The 4,543-nt window shown below is 41.5% G+C and overlaps 1 pseudogene; it reads left to right on the top strand.

Moving 5' to 3' along the window:
* The first annotated feature begins 1,343 nt into the window (after positions 1 to 1,343).
* LOC115284734 lies at positions 1,344 to 3,110 on the top strand (annotated as a pseudogene).
* The last annotated feature ends 1,433 nt before the right edge of the window (positions 3,111 to 4,543 follow it).

The raw sequence follows: 4,543 nt of genomic DNA, 5'->3' as shown, positions 1-4,543 counted from the left end.
AGCAGCTTGGTTGGGATAGAAAGAAAATACTTGCAGAATGTGTTCATTAAGAAAATATATTTGATATATTCAGACAATACTTTAAGCCAGTTAAAAATAACTCATTGTGAAAAGTTAATTGACAGCCACAAGTGAATGTTTTGATACAAGCTCACAGAACAGGGCACATTCTCAGGCTCCTGGCAGCTGACATCACCAATGGTTCAGTGTATTTATAGAGCACAGTGTGGTCAGTGAGGAGACTTTCTCCAGAAGTGAGCTCACCTTCTCTCCTGGAACCCAGAGAGGGAGGAGACAAAAGGAATCGTTTTGGTTGTGAGCTACTGAGCTAAGTTACTTCTTTCCTTTCTGCCCATCATACTCTCATAACTGTGGAAATAAAAACCATAGTGAATTTTTGTCTGGTTGCTTTGGGTGAGGTTCATTGAATGTCAGAATTCACAAAATGGCCTTTTTGGCTCTTCTTCCTTCTCAGTAATGGACTCTTGGTTAGCTTCTTCACCCATGTCTTTAGTGTGTCCTCACCAAACAGCCTGTTGCTCTCCTCCTTGCAAGTAGTTATGAAGGCGCTGACCCTTTCCCCCTTTTCCTTTCTTCTCACAGCACCCCTGATGGCCTAGGGTTTCCTACAGAAGAGTTGAACTGTACATTCTTTGCCATCAGTACAGCTAAATATTGATGCAGAATGAGAATAAAGGGGGTCAAAGTGACATGTGATCTTGGCTATCTGGTTTCGGGGCTAAGGGTTTTTAGACCATGGGACCAATATTTATATTTTTAACTCAGATGATATTTCAGGAGTAGTTCTGTAGTTGCAATAAGATTCTCTGTTTCATGAATTAATGTGTCATTACTCACATATAAGTACCACACAAACATCTCATATGTGAATTATTGCACAATAAATTCATGCCCTGTTGTGTTTTACATCTTAATTAGTACATGAAGATAAGAATGGGATTATATCATGTGTTATGTAAAAGAGGAGAATGTTGGGAGACATTTGGCACTTTTTCTGGGTGGAAAGAAGGGATGATTTTTCTATCATGTCCATTTGTGTCAGTTTCTGTGATATTTGGACTGTAATAGGTGATTGCGACTTCTGAGCATTGATTTGTTTGTTGAACACCATTGTTCATAAATATTTATGTTTACCATGTTTTAGGCATTATGGAGGAGAATAGCAGAAGAAATATGAAGCAGTATCACTGAAGTCTGAGCAACCATTTGCAACATCCCCCACCCAATTCAGCTTTACTCAGCATCACGGAACCTGATAGGAGACTTATCTCTGCACTTGCTACAGCTCTCTGATCATAGAATCCACTTCAATTCTAGCTAGAATGTTTTGTCAAGTACTTCGTAGATTTGGTCAAAAGCTGGTACGCAGGCGTACAGTGGAGCAACCTGTGGCTGAGACTACCAGAAGCCTGACCACTCTGAATTTAGTGGTCCTGGGTGTGAACTACACACTGAATATAATTGCGTATTTCCTGCCTGGTGAAGTGGCTAGAGATAAAGCAGGACCATCCAGTGTGATCTGCTTTTTGGTGGCTGGTCTAACTTCAGTGTTGGCTGGGCTGAGCTATGCAGAGCTTAGCTCCCGAGTTCCGTGTTCTGGTTCTTCATATCTCTACAGCTATGTCACCGTGGGAGAACTCGGGGCTTTCATCACTGGCTGGAACCTCATCCTCAAAAATGTTATGTATATAGGCATTGTGACCCAAGCCTGGATCTTAGTTTTTGACAGTCTTTTTGGAAACCAGATCTTTCAGATGCTGCATGACAGCATCTCAGTAAATGTTTCTCGTGTTTTTGCAGATATTCTAGGCTTCTTTGTTCTGTGCTTTGTGTTGTTATTCATGGGATTGCTGAATCTGAAGATTAGACACCTTTCCATGGTTACCCAAGTGGTCACATCAGTGAAAATTTTGGTTCTCAGCTTTGTCATCATCTCTGGCTTCATTAAGGGGGACCTGCACAACTGGAAGCTCACAGAAGAGGACTACATAAAGGCTGGACTCAATGACACCTCTAGTTTGGGCCCTCTGGGGTCTGGAGGATTTGTGCCTTTTGGCTTCGAGGGGATTCTCCATGGAGCAGCTACATGTATCTTTGCATTTGTGGGTTTTGCCTTAATTATTACCAGAGTCGAAGAGGCTCAGAATCCCCAACGGTCCATCCCCAGGGGCATTGTAATTACACTGTTCATATGCGTTTTCTTGTATGTTGGTGTCTCTGCAGCACTTACACTTATGGTGCCTTACTACAAGCTTCGACCTGGGAACATCTTGCCTGAGGCATTTCTCCACATTGGCTGGACCCCTGCCTACTATGTTGTAGTTTTTGGATTCTTCTTTGTTTCTATCAGCATCTTTGACTTTATGATCCCCATACAATGGGTGATACATGCAATGGCACAGGATGCCCTCCTGTTCCCTGTCCTTACCAGGATCCAAACTGGCAGATACACCCGCATCGTGGCCATTGTGATCTTTGGCATTATCGCAGCAATCATGGTCTTCTCCTTGGAACTTGCTGATCTTCTGGACCAAATGTCACATGGGTCCTTGATAATTTTCTCTCTGCTGTTTTTTGGTATTCTCATTGTCCGGTATCAGCCTGAGCTGGAGAATGGGAGAAATAAAGCAGAGGTGCAGGAGGATAATGGAGAAGCTGTAGCAGAGAAGCTAACTCTACAGGAACTGTTTTTTCCAGGCAGCTCACCTCCCACTCCACTCTCTGGCCAGATTGTCTATGTTTGCTCCTCACTTCTTGCTTTGCTGCTCATTCTTCTTTGCGTGGTGCTGACCCAGTCTCCAGTTCTGCTTTCTGGAGACCCGACTTGGATTTCAGTGGTTGCGTTGCTCCTGGTGCTCATCACTGGACTCACTGGGGTCATCTGGAGACAGCCACAGAGCTCCAGGCCCCTTCCCTTTAAGGTCCCTGCTCTGCCTCTCCTCCCAGTACTGAGCATCTTTGTGAATGTTTACCTTATGATGCAGATGAAAGCTGGCACCTGGATCCGATATGGTGTCTGGATGCTGATTGGGTTTGCTATCTACTTTGGCTATGGGATCCAGCACAGCCAGGTTGCTAACTCCACTTAAGTTAAGACCAAACCTGTGGACCTTGAACTCAGCAGTGCCAGTACATATTTGGTTTAACATCATCACAATCTTTTGTACAATAATGGAAAGTACTCTTGAGGGCATGTAAAGCGAGGCCTCCAATGGGATGTTAGTGTAGGAAGACTAATAGCACTTTTTATTTATTGTGTAGTGAAGGGTGTGTCTTTGCTTTTTCTCCTTTTTTAAAATAATAGTTTATTGTCAATTTGGTTTCCATATCACACCCAGTGCTTCTCCCCACAAGGGTCCTCCCTCCCTCCATAACCATCACCCCTTCCTCCCCCCCTTCAGCCCTCGGTTCGTTTTCAGTATTCAATAATCTCTCATGATTTGTGTCCCTCTCTCTCCCCAACTCATGCTTTTTCTCCTTTTCAAAGTTTTGTCTACTTTTTAATTATGTCTGTAGCTGCTTACTGGCTTTTCAAAAGTTCTTATTAAAGGAGCTAGAAAATTTGTGCCTGGGTGGTTCAGTGGGTTGAACATATGACTCTTGATTTCAGCTCAGGTCATGATCTCATGGTTCAAGTCTCACATCTGGTTCTGCACTGACAGCACAGAGTCCGCTTAGGATTCTCTTTCTCTCCCTCTCTCTCTGTCCCTCCCCTGCTTGCATATACATACTCTCTCTCTCTATCTCAAAATAAATAACTAAATCTAGAAAATAATTTTGTTTTCTTTCAGTTAATATCCAATAATGAAAATACTGGGTCATATAGTAGTTTTATTTTTAACTTCTTGAGGAACTACCATAGTGATTTCCATAGTAGCTACAACAATTTACATCCCCACCCCCTATCATGAGGATTCCTTTTTCTGTACATTCTTACCAGTACTTGTTATTTCTTGTCTTTTTTTTTTTTTTTTAGCCACTCTGATATGTATACAGTGATGCTTCTTTGTAGTTCTAATTTACATTGCCCTGATGATTAATGATGCTGAGCATCTTTTAATGTGTCTTTCGCCCATCTGGTATGTCTTCTTTGGGAAAATGTTTATTCAGGTTCCTCTTCCCATTCTCTAGTGGCTTATTCATTTTTTGGGGTTGAGTTACACAGATCTTTATTTATTTTGACTATTAATACATACTTACTAGATATATCATTTGCAGTATCTTCTCCCATTATGTGGTTTGCCTTTTCGTTTTCTTGATGGTTTCCTTTGCTGTGCAAAAGTTTTTATTTACATGAATTGAAAAAGATATGTGAACCCCTATCTTTATTGTAGCATTATTTAAAAGGGGAGAAGCACTGGGTGTTATATGGAAACCAATCTGACAATAAACTATTAAAAAAATAAACAAGACATAAAAAGAAAAAAAATAGCCAAGATATGGAAGCAACCCAAGTGTCTACTGATGATGAATGACAAAGAAGATGTGGTGTGTGTGCATATGTGTGGAATATAATCAGCAA

Source organism: Suricata suricatta, unplaced genomic scaffold, assembly GCF_006229205.1.
Source record: "Suricata suricatta isolate VVHF042 unplaced genomic scaffold, meerkat_22Aug2017_6uvM2_HiC HiC_scaffold_178, whole genome shotgun sequence".
NCBI lineage: Eukaryota > Metazoa > Chordata > Mammalia > Carnivora > Herpestidae > Suricata > Suricata suricatta.
The sequence above is the reverse complement of the archived record's forward strand: the minus strand, read 5'-3'. Positions and strand labels throughout refer to the sequence as shown.